The sequence below is a fragment of the Camelus dromedarius genome, chromosome 27 (assembly GCF_036321535.1).
Source record: "Camelus dromedarius isolate mCamDro1 chromosome 27, mCamDro1.pat, whole genome shotgun sequence".
Lineage (NCBI taxonomy): Eukaryota > Metazoa > Chordata > Mammalia > Artiodactyla > Camelidae > Camelus > Camelus dromedarius.
In genome coordinates this window covers 16,874,995-16,900,263 of record NC_087462.1, presented here as the reverse complement: position 1 = coordinate 16,900,263, position 25,269 = coordinate 16,874,995, and the positions used below count along the sequence as shown (strand labels likewise).

The 25,269-nt window shown below is 47.0% G+C and overlaps 1 protein-coding gene across 4 annotated transcripts in view; it reads right to left on the bottom strand.

Annotated features, from left to right (window-relative positions):
* The window catches only part of TENM2 (teneurin transmembrane protein 2), a 1,175,656-nt gene that overhangs the window by 198,550 nt on the left and 951,837 nt on the right, over positions 1–25,269 (bottom strand). The window lies entirely within an intron of this gene.

Sequence of the window (25,269 nt, the reverse complement as noted above, 5' to 3'; positions counted from 1 at the left end):
CTCCACCCTCACACTTCATCGAGGCACAGAATGAGACGGAAAGTTCTGAAGCACTGCCTCTTCTCTGCTGATCAAACATGCACATCTGCAGAATTGTTGCTGTATTTCCATGTACACCTCAAACCTCCAGACACAAACTTCCTTCTGGTCCTCCTTGTCACTCTGCTGGTGCCAACTCCCCACGTCCCAATTAGTCGAGCAAACTCGATCTACCTCTATGCCTGAAGGTTCTTGGTGAGCTGTTTTTCCTGCATGGAATGAAAGGCAAATCCCACACACCTGCTTTCTGTCAAAGTCCACAGCTAAGAAATGCTTCCTTGGCGAAAAAAAAAGGCGTTCCTTCCCCTGCGCATTTCTCATCCAAACAATAACCACCCTGTGTCTGTCTGGCATTTCAGCCGGACACAGGCTGATGCCCTGGCTACGTCTCCAGCGCTGCAGGAGGGAAAGGGCTGTTGACAGCGAAAGGTTCTGAATACAACGTGGGGATGGGAGCAACAATTAACCACAGGGAACGCAATTAACAATGCTTAGGAAATTGTTCACATAGAAATGAATTCAGCATGCCTACCACCACCTAAAGCCAGGGTGCATTCTATTAGGTTAAAATCCCACCTTCAAATCTTACAGCTCGGACTGATGGCTACGGGTGAAGGTGGCGAGATGGCCCGGTGAGTATGTCTGCTTTTTTTCTTACACACACCCACATCTTAGAACCAAGTTTTCTTTCTACATATTACTCCGAAATGCAAGGGCCACTGCTCCAACTCTGAGATGAGACATGTTAATAAAAGTGACATTTACTGTACACTTTCTGTCAAGGTAACACCTAATTTTCTCCTGTAGTTTATCTGTTACAGGTAGGTCACTTACTTGAAGAGACCAGATTCTACTGCCTCAAATAATGACATATTTTCACTGTACAGAGGTCAGGAAATGAGAACTAATCGTGGCAGCTTCCAGATAACGATAACTTCTGATTTGTAATTACCAGGTGAAGGGAGCCAAGGAATTAGCTATTATTAAATGATTTTAAAAATTACTATTGGGTTATTGGGGCTTGCCGTGAGCCACGTTGCTGCTGCACTGGAGATACGGTTCTTTCAAGGAGGGTCTCTGTGTTTTAAGAGAGACACAGGCAGGTGTGGCAGGTGCAGCTGGGGCCCAGACCTAACAAAGCTTTGATTTGTACATCTAGAGAAGGAAGCGGTGGGTCCATCAGCGAAGGTGACAACTTCCCCGTGTCCCATCAACATGAAAACTCTTGTCAACACTGCTCGCCTCTCCTAGTACTCAGTCTTGTCATTCCAAGGTGCAGAACAGGGAAGGGGGTACAGCTTAGTGATACAGCACATGCTTAGCATGCGCAAGGTCCCAGGTTCAATCCCCAGTACCTCTGTTAAAAAAAAAAGAAAAGCAAAAAAGAATCCTGGAAACCCTAAGGTACAGAACATACTGCAACCGTCAGCTTAGGGAGATTAGCAAGCAAGCAACACCCCAATCTTACTGCACGTACAGAGGGCGCCCACAAAACTGTGGTCTCTCGGTTTGCAAAGACGCCTGCCCATCCCTGCTTTTTGTTCTGGGTTCCATAGCATCTCTTTATATATATAAAAAAAGTATTCTGAAAACAAGAAAACTACAGATGGGGTGAGAAGGCTTTGGGTCAGAGGATCCAAGTATCTTCTCAGACAACTCCCAGAAGTGAAAAGGAAAATAAGAAAGTGAGATGGAGGTGGGGAAAGGGGAAAAGCCAGATCCGTGGAGCACAAGCTCCGGCCTCCCAGCAGGAGCGATGCAGCAAAAATGAAACTCAAGTTTGGGCATATTTTCTGCTGTTGAGTTGAATGTTACGTAAATAAGTGAGAACTATATTGGGGGTATAACCACCTTCTCTCTTGTTTTTTTCTGGGGTGGGGAGAGAGGCTGAAATAGGCTTTTCTTTGTGCTTTTTTTTTTTTTCTTGGTCAGCTATTCCTGCTCTCTTACTTGAGTAGGAAAATGAGAATATCTTTCTGCCTGTAGGGATGGGCTAAGTTATCCTTAGGATGAAGACCCAGGGGAGCTGTGGAGTAAATGAGTTTTCTGACTAATGAGAACTCTTTCTCTTATTCTGCTACTGATTTGCTTGATGGCAGAGGCTGAGAAATCAGTCTCTCTGTCAATCTCCCCCTTTACCTTTGGTAAAGGTTTCCCTTTACAGGTAGGATAATGGCTACTCAGGGCCAGAGGGAGGCTGGGCACCTGCTGCCCCCGAAGATCGAGCAGAGCATACAGACATACTCAAATGTAGAAGGCACTCTGCAAGTGTGCAGTGGACTAGGTAATGACACATGGGGACGGATTTGAGGGGCTGGATTGGAGGACACTACACTCATAGATTAAAAAAAATAATAATACAAAGATGTAAAGGATGGAATGAGAAGTGCTGACAACAATACGGGTGGGTCTGCAAAGAGAAGCTTTTCGACGATCAGGATGATCGATGCCTGCTGCCAGTCCTCGTACCCCTTTGATGGCCAGCACGGGGGTAGATAGTCCACAGATACTACCTGTAGACTCACAGCTCACGTCGGAGTGGGTGCTAGCATCATGGCCATTTCACAAATGAGGAAGCTGTTGACTGTGAAGTCTGATCACAGGGGGACTTTGGAAATCTGAGGGGGATTACAGCGGGAGGTGGTCGGCTGCCCCATATTTCACAGTGACCTGGTTTCAAATTCTGGTTTGCAATGGGGTCCCAGCAAACCTGGTCTCTTTCTTGCACCTCATGATCATCTCCCTGTGGCTGGTGAATGACCATTTTGTAGGGTCAGCACCCCTTCCTGACGAGGGTGACAGTTCCTCACTGTGTTGAATTCACCACACAACTCTGCATACCTATTTTCCTCTGCCACACGGTCAGCCTGGGTCTGGAGTAAAGATAGCCCAGCCCAGAGCCATGGCTGACCAGTGACAGAATACAAAATGAGTGGATGAAGGAACTGTTACTGCTTAAGCCACTGAGGGTTTGGGGCTCTTTGTTACAGCAGCATGCCTAAGCCAATCTTGACTGATACATTCACGTGTACGGCGAGTGAGAAATTCCATTCTTATACACTAGGCGTCTGTGCATTTCTTAGAGTCATTTATTTATAGGGTCAGCAGCCTTTTAAAAACCCAGTCAGGAAGAGTGAGCACAGATTTAGGGCCACGACATTTGTCTCTATGAACAATAACAGTAAATAGCTCTTTAAACATTATGTCATAGTATTTCCAATTGTGATCTGCTCTCAGAATCAGACTCAGAGTAGCCAGAGTTACTACTTTTTTAGCTCAAGATTTGGCCTCATCGTTTCCTTCCAAACATCTGGATCAATGAGGTGGTCCCCTCGTCCACTCCCTACAACTGCTCCAGCAGCTCGTCCCAAAAGGCCCTATTCAGACCATCTGAGGGTCAGAAGTGAAATGAGTTTGGGAGACCCTCTCCGTCACCCCCCACCGACAGCCAAAATGCACGATTTATCATGATTTGACAGGCTCCGCTCCAGAGAGACCCTCAGATGCAACAAGGGGCTCCACGGGTCAGCAGGGCTGGAGCAGGGGAAGGCTCCCAGGGGAAGTCCGTGTACTCCAGGTGCAGCTGGGAAATCAGCCACTAAACACACGATAGGCAGCCAAACTCTGAAAACATCCCTCTGGCTAATTGGAGAAAACTTTCATTGAGTGTGGAAAATGAACCAAGGCCGCATGGACAGACCACACACAGATCCCAGATTTCAGCAGGAATAATAAACAGACCTACGTGGAGTTAGGGTGATGTTTTCTTACTCAAGTTGCCTGTTTTTGTGCCAGATAGGTTTTGACGGAAATGCTCAGGGGAGTCAAAGCAAATGTAAGAGAGAGGGGTTCGCGGCAGGCACGGGATCCTTCAGCAACCGTAAGATGGGAGATTGTAGGCCCTGAAAGTGGCAGCTCGGAACGAGGGTTGCCTGAAATAGTAATTAGGGGGTGTGTGGGCCCTGCTGGGTGCCACGGAGAACCTTCCGTGCTCACCGGCTGGCCAAGAATCAACTTGACAAGAGGGCCAATCGATACGTCAGCCACACTCCCCAGAGAGCTGCTCAGCTCCTGCCTGTCAAGGAGGGCAAACACCGGGGCCACGGGTGTTCTCTGTTTGCTGAGCAGGCCTCCAGGAACAGGGGGTATCTTGAAAGATCAGGCTTGTCGATACACAACCGGGTGAAGAGACTGGGCTTTCCCTCTGAAAATGAAAGACTTCAGGCCAGCAGAGCTTAGGGAGTAGAGGAGAGAGCCAGGCTCACTGGGCCTCCTGGCTCAGCCTGTGCTCAGACTCACCAGGGCCCTAGAAATGATGGCAGAGCGCCTTCAGGGTCCAGATGGGAAGATGGGAAGGGTCAGGGCTGGGTCTCCCTGCCTCCACGCCAGCCAGTTTAGTCAACACCAGGGCTCCCGTGGGAAATGTACTCAATTCCGAAAGGGCCACTGCCCAGGGGAGAGGGAGAACCACAGCTGGAATGATCAGGGCTCAAAGGCACCAACGCTAACCCTGAACTTGCACAGGTAATCTGCAAAGGGCACTTGTGAAACTGGTAGTGAAATTTAACACGTGGAAATGAATCTACACTCAATAGATTCCAGGCGATGAGGAATATTTATTTTGGCACTGTGCCAGGTACTGGGCTAATTACATTATTTGCATCATTTATTCATCATTTATCATTCAGGAGATATTTACTGAGCACCTACAGTGTGTGGGTGTGTCCGAGGCCCAGGAACAGAGCAGTTAAACAAGATAAGCTCCTTGCTGTCATGGAACTTACGTTCTAGTGGGAAACAGAAATGAAACATGTCCGTGAGAACTAGAGAACAGGGCTTGGGAATGCTGGGGTGTGGGGGTGGGGTGGGGAGGGACTGAAAGTTTCCTTGTTTACTGGTCAATGATGTCTGTGATGGGGAACATTTGAGCCAAAGCCTGATGGAAGTCAGAAAGCAATTTGTGCTGACATCTGGGGATGAGCATTTCAGGTTCAAGTGAAGTTAGGGGAAGAGGAGAGAGGGGGTGCTGGGGGAGCTTGGGGGTGGGGCATGGGGGCCCTTGGAGGGGGACTCTGCCTGGTATTTGGGTGAGATGGGATGACACTGGAGGGTTCCAAAGAGGATGAAAGCTCACTTATCTTCATTCTCACCCGGCGAGATGATCATTTAATCTACATCTTCTAGATGAGGAAATTGAGGCTTAGGGACGGTAAGTGACTTGCCCAAGATCACACGGCCAGTAAATGGGCGATCTGGGATTCAGACCTAGATACGTGGACCTGCACCGTCCATGCCACGCTCTCCTGCTAGTGACTCACTGCAAGTCCTCACCGGCCCTGCAAGTTCTTTAAAGGAACCGCTACTTAGGCAGGACAGAACAAGGCAGGTAAGTTACAGCACCACTTCCTAAATATGATCGAGGCTCACCCAGGAACAGACTCCCTTTGTAAGCAGTCATTAGTCCTCTATAAATATAAAACCCAGTTTGCTGCTTAGCTTAAAGGAATTGCCAGACGACTGGAAAAAGAAGTTGTGGTGTATTTATACAGTGGGACACTAGTCAGCCATAAAATAAACAATAAAATAATGCCACCTGCAGCAACATGGATGGCCCTGGAGATTGTCATTCTGAGTGAAGTAAGCCAGAAAGAGAAAGAAAAATACCATGCTATCACCCATATGTGGAATCTAAAAAAAAGAAAAAAAAAAAAAAGAGGACACTACATTTACAAAATAGAAACAGACTCACAGACATAGTAAACAATCTTATGGTTACCGGGGGAAAGGGGGTGGGAGGGGATACATTTGGGAGTTTGAGATCTGCAAATGTTAGCCACTATATACAAAAATAGATTAAAGAAACAAATTTCTTCTGTCTAGCACAGGGAACTATATTCAGTATCTTGTAATAATCTTTAATGAAAAAGAATATGAAAACAAATGTATGTGTGTATGCATGACTGGGACATTGCACTGTGCACCAGAAATGGACACATTGTAACTGACTAAACTTCAATAAAAAATAAAAACAAAAACTCAGTTTGCTATTTAGCTTAAAGGAATTGCCATGGTTAATGGAAACCAAAGCCGTTTGGCAACTTCAATTTATAGTCAGGCTGGCTAACAATCAATAGCTTGGGAGAGTTTTTCCTTCGTGAGTTTGCTTGTCATCCTTCGGGGACACAGCCAAGTACAGTGCTTCTTCCTTAGAGAGGAGGGGGCCTGCTGCCATGTGTTAATAACATCGTTTTTTAGGGAGGCTGCCTGTGCCAAAATGACCTTCGGCCTAAAAGAAGAGATGCAAACAAAGCCACGAGGGATACCATTCTCGGAGATGCCTTAAATCTTAAAGGAGTTTAAGAAATTTAAATCTTGAAGGAGTTAAAAAAAAAAAACCCTTTCAAACCGCCTTGGTGAAGTGATTTCTTTTATTTTCACCCCACTGTACTGCAATACACTGAATGGAATAAATTTTCAAAGCACTGCAGGAAAGTTACACCCACAAATCCCTTTTGTGCACCTATCTCCCAAGAATGCTCTGAAAACTCACTTGCCCGAATCCAACTTCTGCTGTGCAGCTGCCACAATGGTAGCAGAGTTCATGGCCCGGGAATTACACAGAAGAGGAAGGATGACTTGGAGATGCAACGCTAGAATCCCGGCAGGACCATGGGAAGTGAGAGGGGCTTTGGAGAAATGCACCTGCCTTTTCCTCTACCTGTGTTCTCTCATCTTCTGGCCATGGTGCCTAAAATGGTCCTCAGCATGCGTTTTGTCTATGCCTTCCTGATTCTAGTCTCACGAGAGCTAGGAGGCTTCCTGGCCCCTCCTGCACGTCTGCCGTGAGGACAAGGTGACAGGTGCATGAGGCAGCTCTGGGACCAGACAGCACTGTGTTCTCAAGACAAGAAGAAACCACACAGAGGGGCCAGCGCATTAATCTGTTCTCCTGACAGGCTCAGGATGGTACAGGGAAGTGGTGTGAGATTAATCAACCCTTGTGTTTGGAGGAAACAAATGGGGCTCCTTGCCGCTTCAGGATATGCCGGGTCCCCAAGCTGGTGTCATCCCTACCCCCATTTTCCCCTCGCACCTGCTGCTGCGGCAGGCTCACTGCAGGTGGCAACTGTTGACACTGTGGGTGTGTGGTGTCTCATGTGCTCAGGTGACCTCTAACAAGGCCCCCTGGCTCCCGGCATCACCAGGCAGATCGATACGCGAGACAGACGTGCGCTCACAGCCACTTTCTGTTTCTGGTGTGGAGTCTCCGGGAATGTACCTTGGAGGTCAGGCGATGCTGGCCGGGCATCCCACCGTCCACCGAGCCAGCTCCTCCTCGGGCCAATAAACACACACCTGCAGCCATTCGTCAGACAAAGCATCATTTCCCAGCCTAGACTACTCCTTTCCTGCTGCTCTTTTTCCCAGGAAAGAAATAAAATAAAAGCCTTTCTTTCTCCAAAAAAGGACCCATGTGATCAAAATACCTTTAGAGAATGATAATATCCGTAGGTTTTATTCTGCAAATAAATCATGGGCTAGGATTTTAAGAGCTTTTGTGATAGCAAAACACATCACCACTATCCGTACACATACACCTGAACAAATCTTTCTCTCCAGCCGCCCCTGAAGCTTGTCATTCAGTGTTGACAACCCACACAATATTTGTCTTTCTTTCAAGAATAGCACCCGGCAGTCCTGTTAAAGAGGAGGCAGGTCCACAAGACTACCAACTACAAAGGGGAGGCGAGGCAGGCTGCACGCGGCATGTGGCCACCGGAATCCCAGGAAGCAGACACTATGAATGTTTTAGAGGATAAGATGTCGTATCGATCGGCAGATGTGCAGCATGTGCTAGAACAAAGAGGGAGGACTCTCTCGTGAAGAACAGCCTTCTGCGAGGGGGAGTGGCGAGGGGGGTCCGGGAGGTGGCGGTTAGGGCACTGGTCACACTCCGTCCCCTCGGCTGCAGCAAACGAGGGAAGGAGGGTCCGGACTCACTTCCCTTCCTGAGTCCCAGGCAGCCCCCCAGCAAACGGCTTCCAATGAACCTTGTGACTGAACTCCAGAGCCCACAGCCAGGCAGCCTGAGAGCGGCAGCCTAGCCGGGGGCTTAGGAACAGGGTAAAGGTCGCCCTGTCCAGGGCCCCTGAGAGATTCATTCCCGTCAGGGTTCAAATCCCCGCACTACAACTCATAAGCAGACGCCCTCTCTGAGCTTCACTTTCCTTAGCTAGAATTAAAAACTAACGTGTTTCTGATGTACTGACTCAGTGGCCAAAACTCTGCTGAGCACTTTGTATGCGTTATCTTGTTTACCCTTGATGAGAAACCTCGGGGTGGGTACTGTTATCATTCCCATTTTATGGATGAAAAGACTGAGGCAGAAGGGTGTTGAGAATTTTGCCCAGACTGACAAGGCTTATAGTTGGGGCAGTGGCTTATCAAATCAAGCATGTGCTCTCAGCCAGGATCTCTCTATGGGGAGGGGGTGATCAAATCAACCTTGATAGGGTGTTGTCGGTACAAAGGAGGCAGGAAGCTGGGAGGCGCTCAGGAAGTGGGTGTCGGGCCATTTTGCCTTTAGAACAATAGCGGCCGTGGCTAACTTTTCTTACGCCCTTGCTGTGTGCCAGGCATCAGTTTTATGGATGTGGGTATATTATTCTCCCTGTTCGCAGATGAAGACATCGAGGCTCAAGGAGCTGAAGTAACATTCAGCTGGTAAGTGGAATAGGTGTGATTTGAACCCGAGCCCTGTGGCATCTAAGCCCTGAGTACTGAACCGCTCAGCTCACAGCGGGACAACTGTCAGCTCCACTCCCACACCAGGGAAGATGAGGCATGTATATTCATCCAGGTATTCTCCCCACATTGTCCTGAATTCCTTATCAGAGAAACCTTGGTGGCTTCCTTTTCTGCATCACATCACAACGGCAGAGCCACAGTCAAGATGGGCTCAAAGGTCTTCTGGTCCGGACCTTTGCTGTACAGATGGTGCCCATGACAGCCAATGCCTGGCCGAGCCAGGATTTGAACCTGGGTTTCTTGACCCTTTGTCTGGTGCCCTCCCAACTGTCTCTTCTATCTCCTTAAAGACAGAGAAGCCTATGGGCAATGCCACCCCTTAATGAAGAGACAATGAGGGCACTGCAGAGAAGCTTTCTCTTTTCACCCAACTAAGATTTTTATTACTACTATTTGCAACGTTAGGGCATGAGCAAAAATAACCTGTTAATAAATTAGTCAACAAAGGGAGCATTATGGTTCTTTCTCATCCTAGATTCCTTAGACGGGATTTCTATGACAAATTACTCTCACTGCAGAAGTTCATCACATCTAGAATCTAAAATCACCATTTTTCTATTTCTCCGTGGTCCGAGGATACCTTGGTCGATATGGACGTGTCCCCTCCTGCATGTGAACTTGGTAATTTTTCAGGAGTGAGAAATGAGTTGAAGAAATAAGGCTGTTGAGCAAATCCTGTATGTAATTCTCATTTCAATTTGGTCATTTGTTCAGCAAAGCCAAATTAGGCACATGGGGAGGCTGCCAGTGTTCTTTTCAATTTTTAATTTTTGACATGGTTCGCTCAAGGATTTTTTTTTTTTTTAAACTCAGGAATAAAAAAATCTCATGTTAGCAAATTGGGCTTGATCTTTCTCTTAAAAGGTTTTTAGTTAAGTGGATTTCACACACCTAACTGGAATCAGTTTAAACGTGACTCTGACGGAAAGAAATACCGTGTTAAAAAGATAAAATTAGTTCTCTCTCTCAGGGCCTGATCATATAGTAGGGAGTGAAAATCCTCGAAATACGGTAGTCCTGGTTTTCTGATATGCTTAATATCAACATGGTCAAATTTCTCCTGGATGAAAGCTAATCTGGCGGGGGGGGGGGGGGGGAAGGCTACTTTCTTTTTGGAATGAAAGCCATCTGTATCCATCAAAAAAGAACTACATTTTCATCTGCAATGAGGTAAGTGCCATAATTCAGCTTATTTTGAGTCTCTGACAATTTACTTAGTAGAGCTAATTTCAGGGGTTGGATGTGACACTCAAGTCCCACACATTTCTTTCCCGCTGAAGGTACACATTTCTCTCAACAGGTAGCAGCGTTGTAACTGCTGTGGCATTTTTGGCTTGTACAAAGCATTCCAGTGACAGCAGAAAGACATTCGACGTGGTTCATAATTGACCTCCCTCCTTCCTCTGGCTGGTGTGCCCTTCCCACACCCTCCCCTCCTAACTCCATCGCTGATCGCACTGCAGGTGGACCCAGGTCACCTCCTGGCGGGGTTCGTGTCTCCTCTGATACCAGCCTGGCAGAGGGATGCTCCCTGACCAGCATGTTCAGGGTTCAAGAAGCATGAACACATTTGAAAAGCTACCCCACTTGTTTTCATTACTTACATCTTTTAGGCTTACATTTCTAAATATACCCCCATTAGGTTTTTCTGATTTCATTTAATCTTTAATTTAATATAAGGAACTCCTCTGGGAGTTATTTTATTATCCCTGTTTCACAAAGGAAAAGACTGAGACTTATTGCAGTTATGTTAACATGCCCAAGGTCAAGGGTTACCAGATTTTTAAAAAATTTTATTAAGTCTGACAATTCTTCCAAGTTCCCGAGTTATGGCTAAAACTCAGGGACATCTCTGTCCTGCAGCCCCAGAAACAGCCCCCTGACTGGTACGCTCAGATCCTCTAAGCTTCGCTCCAGGTCTGTCAGAAAGAATTGTCCAAGGTAACCAGAGCTGGGTCTCCCCACTGACCTTTGGGAGTTCTCTCATCTCCACGTCAGTGGCATTCTGCCTCTGGTCCAAGAGAGATCTGACATGAGCCACACATGTAACTTAAAATGTTCTAGTAATCACATCAAACAAACTAAAATAAATTTAATACTATGTTTTTAACTCAATACATCCAAAATATTATCAGCTCAATATAGAATCAATAGAAAAAAATCATGTTTTGCTAAGTCTTCCAAATCTGGTTTGTATTTTATACCTAGAGCACATCTCAGTTCAGATGCTAAATTTTCGACAGTTAAAGTGAGATGTGGTCCTGCTCAAACGGTAAAAGTCTGTTAAACCCCCCCCCCCCAAACTGATATTCCTTCAGTTTTGAAACGTAAACTAATTACAGTGAAACAAAGTGAAAAATTCAGTTCACGTGTGGCTATTGGACAGAGTGGATCTAGAGCATTGAGGCTTAATGGGGTTCTTCTGGGCAGATTTCCTCCTCTGTGCTCCCAGGATATCGGTACCCACACCTCTCACAGCATCTATGGCTTTATGTGGTAATAGCTTGTTTGCTGATCATCTTTCCTCCCCCTGCCCCCCACCTCCCTGCCTTAACCTCTGAGCCATGAGCATCTCCGGGGTGAGAGTGAACCTTTGCCTTCCCTCTTTTCCATGTGTCCCAGCAACCAGCATCAGGTTCAGAACACACGAGTGTCCAAAAAGTATTCAGTGAGTGAAAGAATGGCTTGACACCCTGCGTTTGAAAAATGCAGCTAACTGAGGTCTTCCAGTGCACCAGGCTAAGAATAGTAACAGCAACAAAAATAAAGAGTATCTATTGAATTCTGACTTTGTACCAGGCTCTCAAACTACCTGCTTTTAAGGTATTTCTTATTTGAACACCTGGCACCCTCTCTCCCCAAATCACCTTCGAAGCAGGAACTATTATTTCCATTTTACAGATGAGAAAACTGAGGCTTAGAGCGATTAAATAACGTGCTCACTCTCATACAGCTACTAAGCGCCAGAGCCAGGAATACACAGATGTATCTCAGTCCCCCACTGGTGTTTTCCTAACTTCAGTCACCATTAGCCACGTTCATGATTTTTTACTAAATCTGACCACCCCTTGTGCTATTATTTCCTTACTGCATTTAAAAATCAATCCCTGCCTCCTTTCAAAACTGTAATCCACTTAGCCTCATCCCAAAATAATATCTGTAAAACAAAAAAGCTTGATGTATTAGTTACAAGGTTTTGGGATACACGAAAATAAACACAGAGCTACTGAAGTGAAGAAGCTGGCCCCGACACTACATGGTCGCACTGTGCGTGCTGCCGGGGTCTGCCTCCTCCTACCCTGGGGGCAACATTACTCGCTGCTGGATCGCTTCTAACTTACAACATGTGTCTTTCTGTTCCCAAAGACCCACCATTACTTCTGTGTCTTCCTTGCCCTCTACAGTGGTCTAAGAAAGAAAAAACCAGCAGGAGAAGAACGGGCTAGAAGGAAGGTTGTCTGGGCCTGGCTTTTCTCATTATTTCTAGCTGGATAAAAGCAAAACACAAGCAAACCGTAAGACGTGGCCTCCCACCCCCACCACCTCAGGGTTTTTCTTCATTTCTTCAGGGCCAGAGGACTGAGCCTGCTTCGGGGAGGCTGCACCCATGGGGCCAGTCCTCCTTGCTAGGATCCTTCCCTCCTGATGTCAAGGTGATGCCAAGAGAGCCTGGGACCTGCTAGAATCCGAGAGTCCTTCCCCACGCCACCTGCTTCTGCCCAGGGGCACACCCACAGCCCAGACCACCGCAGGTGTGTTCCTGGGCGGCACAGGTTGTACTTAATTCATAAATTCACCAGCAATCATTGAGCGCCTATTAGATCCTGGGTCCTGCAAACCCTCGATGCAATTTTTAAGAAGCTTAATAGTTGACTCATGAACAAAGAAAACACACCGTGGTTACCAAAGGGGAAAGTGAGGGAGGGACACATTAGGAGTTTGGGATTAACAGACACACACTATTATACCTAAAATAGATAAACAACAAGGACCTACTGTATAGCACATGGAACTATATTCAATTTCTTATAATAAGTTACAATGGAAAAAAAATCTGAAAATATGTGTGTATACATACACATATATAAAATTATGTGTATATCCACATAAATGTGTATATGTATAACTGAATCACTTTGCTGTACACCTGAAACTAACATTGTATATCAACTATACTTCAAAAAAAATTTTAAACTGTCAAAAAAAAAGAAAACAAAATAGTCAACTCTAATACAGTGTTTACTGTGTGCTAGACACTAAGACATTTTAAATATCTAGATAGGAAATGTTTTTGTCGATCACATATGGCAGAATATCAGTAATTTTTATCTGGTCTCGCTTAAACATATTAATCGCTTATTACAATAGCTCCAGAGACAGATACGTTTATTATACCCGTTTATAGCTGAAGAAACTACACAGGAAGACGTTAAATAAATTGGTCGTTGCAGCGTCAGTCGTAGCTTTGAACCTGGGGGCTTTGAACTTGGGGACTCTGGCTCAGAATATTTAACCGTAATACTTTCTGCCCCTCATAGCAGAAGTGCCAAAAAAGGATGCTGCCTCCTGCCTCAAGGCCAGACGCCACGCGTCAGGTGCACTGTAGGTAAAGTATACTTTGGGGGAAACAGGAGAACGTGGTGATTAGAGTAGCTCTGGAGCCAGGAAGACTTGCCTTCAAATCCAGGTCTCCCTGGCCCTTCGTGTCCGTGAGGCTCTGACAGAGCTTTGTTTCGTTTAGTGTCTTGATTTCTCAGACCCTCTGTTTCCTCCTCTATAAAATGGGAATCTTAAAACTCCCTGCCTCCCAAGGAGTGTTGTGTCACATCAAATCAAACAAAGCAAAGCACTTAGCCTGACACAGAGTGATGAACTCAACGAACACGTTACCATGTGGCCAGAAGTAACATGGTCTGTCTGGAGGAAAGTGTCTTTCAGATTCCAAAGAGCTAGATTTCAAGCAAATAGTCTTTCTTAAACTGGAGATGGCCTGCCTCCTGTACTAAAACGTCAGAATCTGATGTGGGAAAATGCTTCAGGACGGTCTCCTCTGGACTCATTTTACAGGAGAGGTCACAGAGACCAGCCCAGAAGGGTTAAACACCTTGGCAGAGAGGCCACGCACAGCTGCTGAGAAGCACAGATCTCTGATCTCATTCGCTCCCACCTTACTGCACTGACTCTTGAAGCCATCCTTTTGGAGAGATGCTTGAAAGAGGAGTGTCAGACCTGCTGACCTGACTCCCAGATTTCACGCACGTGTGGTGTCGCTGGCAACGCTAAGCGGTGGTTGGGAGGTGCAGCTGGGTGGGGAAGGGAGGTGGGCGGGGCCATTCCAAACGACGTCCATCAAATCTTCTCCAAAGCTACCGCAAATACACAGTCGAGGTAAGAACAGCGTGTTTCCTATGCAAATGTAGCTTCAAGACAAGACCTCCAACCTCCCTCTTTCCACCGAGATTGCCACCTTGAATTCCCTCCTATGTGAATATGTGGGAGATGCCTCTGTGTAAAAAACACGTTCAACAGCAACACTGACTACATTTAACCTGATGTCTGCAAATTCCGTGTGCTCATGTGATTAGGCTTGAGTAGCGTGGGAGAGCTCGGTTAACGAGCATTTCCTAACCTCCTACTTTGTGCTTGATGCTCAGCGAGGCTCTGAAGGGGCATGGTGACTAAGACTTTGCTGCCTTCCCACAAGGCCAGTGGTGTCAGGCTGTGGTTCCCAGACCAGCAGAATCAGCATCCTCAGAGAACTTGTTATAAATGCAAATTATTGGGCCCCACTCCAGACCTGTAAGTCAGAAACTTCAGGCAGAGGTAGAGCCTGGGCGTCTGTGCATGAACAAGCCCTCTGAGTGATTCTGATGGAGGCTCAGGTTTGAGAACCGCTGGTACTGCATGAAGCAAGGCCGACAACACCCAGTGAAGGAAAACACGAAGGGTGGAAACAAGCTCCCCTTGTCTATTTCCAGGAAGGCGGAGGAGGTGAAATCCACGGGGTCTCCCGCCAGGTGTGCGCGAGGTCTCCGCCCACCCGGGCAGGATGCCACAGGCCACTGGGAAGATGCAGTGTGGAAAAGAGATGCTCAAGCCAGGGTGGAGAGATGGAAACAACGCCAGGCTCAGCCTGGGGCCAGCGTGAAACAGGGAAACAGGTCGAGTCCCTCCCCAGCCTGGCACCTCTCCCGCCTGCGCCTGCTCTCTGCCTGTTCTGCCTGTCCGGGAGGACCCGTTATCAGACGCCCACTGCCACCTCCAGACTCAGCAGCGCCACGTGTATGAATGCTTTCCCACCACGCTGCAAGTTTCCTGGACTCCCGTCCAACACTCTCAGAACTCTGCTTTCCAAACGATCAGCCACTTCAATAGAATTACAAAAATCTGTTGGAACTTGACTTACGAATTCATGCACAGCCCTCCCCACACCTTCACATTTTTCTACCATTAGTGGATGTGCAATTATAGAGGTAATTAATGATTTAAGCCAAACATTATATAAACTCTAAGGGTGGAAATTTTAGGCGTTGTGCCAGGCAGGGTTGGGGAGGTATTTTTAGAGAGAAGATATTTGAGACAGTGGCCCTGAGATGGCTTCCTCCTGCCGCCTCTGGTCAGCCCTGCCTGTGGTTGTGCGGACCTAAGGCAGGTAGTCTTGGGGGATGTGTGGTCTGTTTGGCATAATGATTGCGTCCCGTTCCCCCTTCTCGGGCACAGAGCTAGGGGCATCTGATTGGGCATACCTGTCTGTAAGCACTCTCAGGGCAAATTCCTCTTTTCTTTAGTCCAGGAGGCTGAACCTATGAGTTTGAGCTGAACAGCTCTGTATTAGCTTAGGACTGGTAAGGCTCAGCTTGACCTAGCTAAATTGGAAAAGGGAAATTTTTTGAAGGCTGTTAAGATAGCTTGTGGAGGTGAAGGAGTAGCTCGTCCACGAAGCCCAGTTTTTATTCTCTGTCAATGGGCTTTCTCCATAAAGGTGACCATAGCCACAAAGAAGGCCAGACCTCTATTCCTACCCCCTTGAGCCACCTGAGAAGAGACAGCTTCATTTCTCCAGCATCACTTTTAGACATCCAAGTCAAGGACTCTGATTGTCTGAGCTGAGGTCACATGCCCTTCCTTGGGTCTGTCACTGTGGCCATGAAGGGAAGATAAGGCTATGGGCCTGACCCGAAGATGAGATGAAAAGAATGTTCAGCATAGACCTGGCCACCAAGTAAAGTTGCCAGATCTAGCAAATAAAAACACAGGATGCTCGTTAAATTTTGAATTTCCCACGCAACATTCAGAACGTACTTCTACTAAAAGCATTATTCACTATTTATCTGAAATAGATTTAACTGGGATCCCACACTGAATCTGGTAACCCTGTCACCAAGGGGATTGGTGTGAGCCAGTCAGGCTCCCCATTTTGTGTCTACCCAGTCTGTTTAAACCCTTGAAGAGGCACAGAGTTCTTTGTGGAGCAAAGCACTGTCCATGCCCGGAGGTACCCCTGAGACCCCTCTCCGTACCAGGCTGGGATGTCTCTCTGCCTCGATGACAATCTGCATCGGGCATCCCCATGTTTCACAAAGTGTCAAAACTGCCTGGCTGTCTGGTGTGTAGAGCATAGTGGCTACTCTTTTTACCAACCGTATTGGTTCCCAGGTGGGACCCTGAAGAATTTATCAGAAAATTCAGCTAGGATCAAATTGTGATTCCACTCTTGCCAAAGCTCCCTAGGGACAGCTGAGAGCGACGGAGTCAGCCTGAGGCTCACAACTGGTCCAAGCCCATCTCTCAGGCTGGATGTTAGCACCCTCCTTCTAGAAGGCTCACTGCAACCAGTTTATAAGGTCTGCTCCTCTCCAGTCTCGGCTGAAAATTTGGAACCTGAAGATCTCTGAAGTTCCATTTGTGCCAATGGTGTTGATTCCTGTAAATATTTACCCAACCTGCTCTGCAGTCAAGGCACAGCCATTTTCCCCTCTTCCTTCTGGAAGGAGGTTTATTACACAAAGTAATAGGTGATATCTTCTTACTATCACATAAATCTGCCGTAGTACCTCGTGTGCAGACCTTCTTAGACAGCAAGAACAAACAGTTGTTACCGAAACATTTCCACATGGAGGAAAACAGTAAAACCAGAAACAAAAGCGAAGCCACAAACACAACTCTTACAGAGATTTATTCTCTGTTAGAATATTTAACACAAGACAGAGCAGCCCAAAGCTGACGTTCAGCTGCATTTCCTCAAGTTGGAAAAAACAAACAGTTCAACTTTATTTTCCTTGAGACAACACTTTCTTATTCTGGTGATACAGAGTGACTTTTCAGCACCGAGTCTCTGAGAGAGAACCCTGAGCTGTGGGGTAAAGGACTGGGTTCAGATTTAGGCTGCACAAAGGCAGGGTGGATGGAAGATCAGTCTAGGCAAGATTTTGAGCTGCGTAACTTTTCCTGTGTCTTCTTCAGTCTGTTAACAGAAGCCAGTGTGCCTGAAAAACTCTGGAAACAAAAACTTAGTGAAACAAGCTAGCCTAGGGGCCTCTGGGCAGACTGTTTGCATTTAAGGGCAAGGCTGTATTTCTTTTTCTGGGAGAGCCCTGTGCACTTAGAACAGACTCCTTAATGAAGTGCCAATGATCTCACAGTTGACCTTCAGTGTTCTTTCCACGCAGCCCTATGTTTCATACTGTGGTCAGGAGCCAGCGCTTACTGGGTAAGAGGACGTGGCTCTCAACAGCTTTTCTGGGAGATGTGCTTCAGGGGCACACGGGACCACGTTGTCTGTGGGAGGGATTATCATTTTAATAAGTGGCATTAGCTGATTAGTTTATTTTTGCTGACTTTATATTTTCCCCATTCCCTACTCCTAATTTTGTGTCCTCATTTCATATCGACCTTGGAAGGCCGATGGACCCTTCAACAGTTGCTGAGTGAATTGTCTTCACTAGTTCTAGCTGGAATTCTAGAAGGGCAGTGACTAAATACGTGTGGTTCACTACTCTACAACCGAAACCCAGCACGGTCAAAACAGTCTTTATATAACTCCTTTTCTGCCAACCACTGAGGTAGGTAAGGGCTAGTCAAGAACATTCTCATACAGGATCTTGTGGTAGCTCACAGCGGAAAAAAAAATGTGACAGTGAATATATGTATGTTCATGTATAACTGAAAAATTGTGCTCTACACTGGAATTTGACACAACACTGTAAAATGACCATAACCCAATAAAAAAAATGTAAAAAAAAAATTCTCATTCAATCTCTACAAAAGCCCAATGAAACAAGTCCTACTATTGTGCCCATTTTACAGGGAGAAAAACTGAGTGACAGGGAGGTTAAGTACCCTGCCTGTGCTCAGGCAGATAGTGAATTAAAAAAAAAACAACCCTCAAAACTGGGATTTGATCCTGAACAGCCTGGATTCTGGAGACTTGTCTCTTACTTTGTACCAGAAAATATTTGTGTTATAAATTAATAACTAAGTAGATGATTAGTAAGATTCAAGTACTTTCTGTCAAAACCATGGTTTTCTTACCCTTCGTTGTCTGGCCCAGAATTCACATAAAATTCTCTAAAAGTACTGCCTGTTCCAGCATTCCTCTCCCTGACTCAGGTCTGTGGCCTTCCACACCCTCTACGGCTCATTCTGACTTCACCCTCCGTCGAGAGCGGGTGCGGTCAGGGTGGTATGGCCGTAGACCTGGCTTCACCCCCCGGAGCGTGGGCTATCCTCACGATCCTGTGACACGGACTCCCCGTGATGGAACTGCTAACTGCTCATCCCCACGTCAGGGGATACGCATTTGGGTGGACACCGCTTCAGCCTGCTAACTGCATTTTAGAGGGGTCCTCAGCACCCAGAGGAACCGCGGGCCAAACGTCCTCAGGAAGGACAAGCTTCCTGTGCCCAGCACCAGGCAGCGATGCCCCCCGGAGGCCCCCCTGACGTTGAGAAGAGCGAAGAAATGTACAAGATCCAAACCGTCAGCTTGGGGAGAACAGCGAGCAAGCAACACCCCAATCTTGCTGCACGTACAGAGGGCACCCGCAAAACTGGTCTCTCAGTTTGCAAAGACGCCTGCCCCTACCCCTCACTCCCCGCTTTTTGTTTTGGGTTCTATAGCATCTCTTTATTAAAAAAAAAATTCTGAAAACAAGAAAACTACAGATGGGGTGAGAAGGCTTTGGGTCAGAGGATCCGAGAATCTTCCCAGACAACTCCCAGAAGTGAAAAGGAAAATAAGAAAGTGAGATGGAGGTGGGGAAAGGGGAAAAGCCAAATCCGCGGAGCACAAGCTCCAGCCTCCCAGCAGGAGTGATGCAGCAAAAATGAAACTCAAGTTTGGGCATATTTTCTGTTGTTGAGTTGAATGTTATGTAAATAAGTGAGAACTATATTGGGGGTATAACCACCTTCTCTTTTTTTTTTTTTTTTTTTTCTGGGGTGGGGCGAGATCATCAAACTGTGATCATCTCCGGACAAGAGAACAGAGCAGTCGGAATTAGAAGTTGTGTTTCTGCTCACAATCCATGCCCCAGCCCAGGTGGGCCCCCATCATGGCCCTGGGAGAGGAGGCTCATATCCTCAGAGCGCAGATGGGAGAGCAGGTCTCATGCTCAAGACTCAGGAGCGAATTAACCCTTCATGGCTGGTCAGCGCTACTCACTGAGGCACTGAGGTTATTTTCAACAGCTTCTGGGTGGTCTCTTCATGTTTAAAAATGTCTCTCCATCTTCCCCCACTTGATTTACACAACCGAATCTCGAATGGTGGGATTTCTGTCAATCTCCCAGGATGTCTCTCTGACTTCATACCAAAAAGGTAACCTGCTTGACCCGCCAACTTGTGTTTGCTCTTTGAAACCCTTACATAGTCGGCAGACAACGGAATGCAGAGGGAAACGCTCCCCGTATCCCGCCATTGCTCCCCAGTCAAGCCACAGAGACCCCAGACTCGAGGCTTCCTTTTGCTGCTTGGCTTCCGATTTTCAGTTCCCGTTGGGGATACCTCGTGTTCTCAAGACAGCATCATCTGTCCGTGCCCGCTGTCAGCGGGGAACAACCGCTCAACACTAGAACACACGGAGAACAGAAAGAAGGATTCTGCTTTCCAACCCAACCAGTTTCCAAGAACTGCAACTGAAGAGAAGTGTCAAACACTTTCCCACTTCAATCATTTCCGAAACTTTTAATGAATCTTCTCTTTTAAACAAATAATGCCATTAGCATGGGTGTTATGCAGATGAGATGCAGGGCCTGTACTTTTTTGGCTTCCTCCAAAATGTTTCAGAAACCTGATCACATCAAATATTTTTCAGTTTATGCAAAGCAGAACCTCTCCATACATTTTTTTCTAAGAATATGTAGTTTCTTCATTTGCATGGGAGCCCCAAGTGGCAAATTTACACTTGGAATGTAGGCTTAGCAAATTTCCATGGTCTGCTCTGCGTTGTGAAATGTAACCATAAAGTAGTCACTTTCACACGCCAAGGGCCTTAAGAATCCGAAATCGAACGAACTTAGAGGCACCTGGATGCAGGAACTGAGCACAGAGTCCGCACCAAGGAACCCTCTCTTCCCAGGGGAACACCGTTTCGGTAGTTACCCAGCTCACACGGTGGCCTTTCCAAAAATTCCCTGAGAATTCAGGGACGGGAACACACTGCGCGGCTCAGAAACCGGTCAGATTTCCGGGATCCTCAGATCCGCGTCTAAAAACCCCTTTTCCAACTGCTCTTCCCCAGTCTGGCAAGCAGGCCTGGCAATGCCACCGCCTCCCTGTCACTGAACAGTGTTACGGCTTGAGAGGGCTATGCATGATCACACTGACTATGGCATCAACTCTTTTTTTTCTTAATTGTCCTGAGATCCTAGAAAGGAAACAAGCGTCTGTGCTGACAGAGGAGCTCAGCGTGAACTCTCATTTTTCACATGGAGCTAATTAAAAACTGAAATTAGTTAAATATGGAAATGACACTTGCAAGCACTTTAGTAGAATTCTGGCAAAATCCCTCTGGAGTGCTGTGACATTACCTGCTGCTCCGAAACTCCCCAACTGAATTTCACAGTTAAAAGGCTGAGCAAAGGGAAAGTTAATATTATTGAGATTTCGGATTCAGAATGTGTCTGTAAAGCTCCAAATTAAATTTCACGGCTGGCCCTTGAGTGGCTGGCGATATGTAACGCAGACCAATGGAGTGGGCTCCTAACAATGTCCCTGCAAGCAGGCGCTCCAATTACCCATCTTTAGGAAGGGGACCGTGGGTGGGACAGGTGCGACAATCGGAAGGTTCACGGATGTATTTCCCCGGGAATCTGACTCAAGGCGGTTCACATACCTACTCAAGGCCAGTTCCAACAAAGAGCCCCGACTCGTGCGTGGGGTGTGATGGGTCCTGTTATGAAAATGGAACAGACTGCTTAGAGGTTACAAGTTACACATCTCACATGGGTTCTCTTTATAGGGTGGATGGTCTGTCTATGTATACATATGTACATACATGTATATAAACATATGTATATATATATATGTCCATCTCCCTGACTCTGTGTATATGTCTTATAGACATTTCCCAATTTTTATTCATAATTGTGATATCCCATCATGAAGCATGGAGATCAGACCGCTTGAATCTTAGGGTGAAGGGAGAATGGTCTTCCCTTAAAATCCCTGGTGGAAGAACTAGCTTTTCCAAACGGACAATGATGGAGCGAGATCCTCGAAGCTAGGTGGAAGCAGAATCCCATTCAGGATGCCGTTGCCTTCCTCCGCAGGCAAAAAGCAGTACTGTTTGCTACAGGGCAAATTACGGTGTTTGTCTACATCTGCATACAGTTTAATTAAACCCGCCTACGTGTCTGACGGCTCTGGATCTATGGCTGAGGATTTGGGAAGTCCAGCCACTCTCCAAACAACTGGAGTGTTGTGATTTTATTGTTTTTTCCGACACCCGGTCCATTTGCCCTCGGGGGCATCCCCTCCTTCCTGGCGCCCGGTCCCGCCTGGGCAGGCCAGCGAGGGGAGCCACGGAGCCAAAGCCAGCCCCGCTCCATGACTCAGCTGGCCGGGCGCCGGCGGCGGGCTGGGCTGCCAGAAACACTTCTCTGGCAGCGCCAGCCCGCATCTTCCCATCACACCCGGGCTTTGCTGGTCCGAGGCCGGGAACTCATCGCGGCTTACCCAGCTGGATGGGTGGAATGCTGCAGCTGTACCATCAGGCTGGCTTATTTTTATTGAATTTTTGAATATCCAATTTCAAAGCAATTCAAATGAATTTGCCCAAGGCCTCCGATCAGTGCGGCCACGGACACACTCGGCAGTAGGGTTTCGAAGTTCATATTTCTAAACAAAGGCAAGATTACAGAAGCTTTCCTTGTCAGGACCAGCGCCTCTAAAGAACCCTCTCTACCAAGTCCATTAGGTCACACGCTGACAGCGGCGGAAGCTCTTGTGCTAGTCTGGGTCCCTGGCTCTTTGGGCCACGTGGCCACGCGAGCCACCTCCACGGATGAAAGAAAGACAGGGGAGTGGAGTGGGTGGGGGCGTTAATAGGATGTGAAAGGATCCAGGACCTGGATGTTGGCCATGCAATGCTGCTTCCAGAGTGCAGGCTGGATAGACAGGAGGCCCAAACGTGTGGCACTGAGCCTGCAGAGAGGGCTGTGGTGACCCCAGAGGGAGAAACAACCATTCAGGAAGTCAGGGAGAACTCGAGACTTGTCCTGACACAGTCGTTCCCCCTGCCTCCTCAAGACTCAAACACAAACAAGCATTCCACCCTCTTTGGAAAGACTGCACTGATGACGGAATCCTTCGTCCCATGGAGTCTTGCCGCCAGCTCCAAAAAGCCGTCTTCCCTCACCCCTGCCATTTTATCTAATCCTGCTACACGTGTGCCTGGAAGGCATTTGTTTTAAATGCACAGCACAAAACTTAACCCAAGTGGTAGCAGGCAGAAGAGTTGGGGGAAAAAACGGGCCTCCCAAGAAAAAGCCCAACACAGCAGCTCGTGGCCGAGGGTGGTGAGGCAACCGGAACACCAGCTGCTCTGACTGCTTACAGCAGGACCTGGGAGACATCCCAGGCAGCGCCAAGGAGGGCTGGGCACTCACTGAGAACGGTTTTAAGAAGCCTTGGGACAAAACCAATTCAATAACTATTGAGTTTCCCAATCTGTTAACTCCTCCCCTCAGGGGTTAAAAAATAACTTCAAAGCAAAGAGCCAACTGGGATGTGGTGACTCAGACAGACACTGGACAGTCAGCTTCCCAGGAGCAGGGCACCTGTCCGTTCTCTCCCGCACTCACCCCCAGCCTCCGGCACAGGGCCTGGCCCCTCGGACGACATCATGAATATTTGTGGAGTGAATGAATGAACCAATGCACAAGGGGTGTCCTTCTCTTAGGTCACCCGGGGTGCAAAATGGGTTTTAGAGTCAGCAAGACTCTTAATAGGGTCATTTCATTGTTAGATAGCATTGGGTAAATAATCTCTAGGCCTCAGTTTTCCCATCTGCAAAATGTGTTTGATGAAAGTACCCACGGCATAGGGTTGTTTTGAAGACTAGCACGTGAACAGAAAGGGCCTGGGACAATTTAGAAGGGGAAGATCTTAATTCCCTTTCCATTTATACAGTCGGATAAGTCACAACTATTTTTACCCCATCACTTATGTTCTCTCTTTGCATCATTCTATGGAGCCTGCCTTTAAAAAGGAAAAAAAAAAATCAAATACGCAAGAGTCTTTGTTTACTGAAAATTTTTATAGTCCTTCAAAAGTGGCTGTTTTGCTTGCTCAGCACAGTCAGTGCTGGGGTATCTCTCATGACCCTCAAGCGGGAACCGTAAGTGAGGGAGCCATGAGGTTCCTTTAAGGACTAGCCCTCTAGGCTTGGATACAGAGTAAAGACACAAGTCAAAGCATGAAATAAACAGCACCAGGTTAAAGCAAAAATCCCAAGGAGAGAAGGAAAGCAGGTTACGATTGTCAAGAACCCAGTGGCTAGAAGCGGCTGGGGGAGGTGGGTAGATGCTTCTAGAAACCAGAGGGAGGAACGGCTGCCCTCAGGTCACTCCCCTTTGGTGCGAGACCCAGTCAGTTTTAAATCATTTGCTCCTTTGAGCAAACAGTGCTGCTGGTTAGTTATCCAGTAGATGTTTTTAATTACAAGCTGAAAAAGTCATTCTGTAGCCCTGAAACCAGTGCCCTCATGCCTAAGAAGTGCTTTTTAATATTTATACATCTAAAGAGGGTTTGCCCTTCCAGACACAGAAAATCATTAGGAAGCCTTCTCAGGAGGGTGTAACTTTGGTCAAGGTCATGGACAAATCTAAACTTCAGGTTTCAGCCAAGGCTTACCAGTAGGGGCCACTTTTGTGCCACAAACCACTCCGAACCCTTTCTCGACTTTATTTCTAGGTTATCAATTTTTAAAGAGAGGAAAGGAACAAAAATATGCTTGTGAGACAAACCCGAGCGTATAAAAGTTGAAGAAACTTTGCTTTTTTTTTTTCCCGCCTCGTTACTTGGCACATCTATTTAATAGAGCTTTTTTGATTTGACTTTTTTCCTTCCAGCACAGCAGATGAATGGGAGAACCAAGGAAACCGCACTCAAAGAAATGTCTTCTCGCGGCGCTAACTTTGGTTTGGCATGCCACCTACCGAACGATACCAGGGAGAGGAAATATTCCGTCAAAGCTGTGAGCCTGGAGGGAAACAGCCTGGATGGTGTCCCAACACACACAGTATCTTAGCAACTTTTGAAGTTCACAAAAGCCAACAATTTCAGTCTGCGAAGCCGGCTGGTGGGAGGTTCCAGCCTACCCAACCACAAATCGCTGAAAGACACACCCCGGGGTGGAGGTGGCGATCATTTTCAGGATCCGCTCCCCAGGCTGCCAAAAAGCAAGTGGCTGTCAGAGGGCAGGCAGCTCTCTTCCCAAGGAAACTAGACACAGTGATGATGCCCCAAACCCCACCACACATAGAACAGTGATAACCTGGTAGGGCCAATCGTCATGACTGAAAAATGTCTTGTAGGAGTGTATTGAGCCAGAGGGGAAAAAATCATACAATTAGCCTCCATCAGAATAAAGGGGGGATGGGAATCAGGAAATAGCTACTCCAAGATCTTTCTTTTAAGAATCTGGGTTTGTGCCTTTGCCTTGTAAAGAGAGGGTTTCTGGAGAAACTTTATTATCTCTGGTCAATGGGAGACTTCAAACACCCAAAAGTGTCTTGGGGATCACTTTGTAGCTCCTACTGTCTTTTATAGCTAAGCGATGAGTGTGTGTTTGGGTGGGACGAGGTCTAAATGAACCTGATCGGTAAGGCTCCCTATATCCTCAACATTATCCCCCAGATCTGATGCTGACAGTTAATCCTGACCATCTAATCCCAGAATCCACTCTAAATCCAGCCCTGA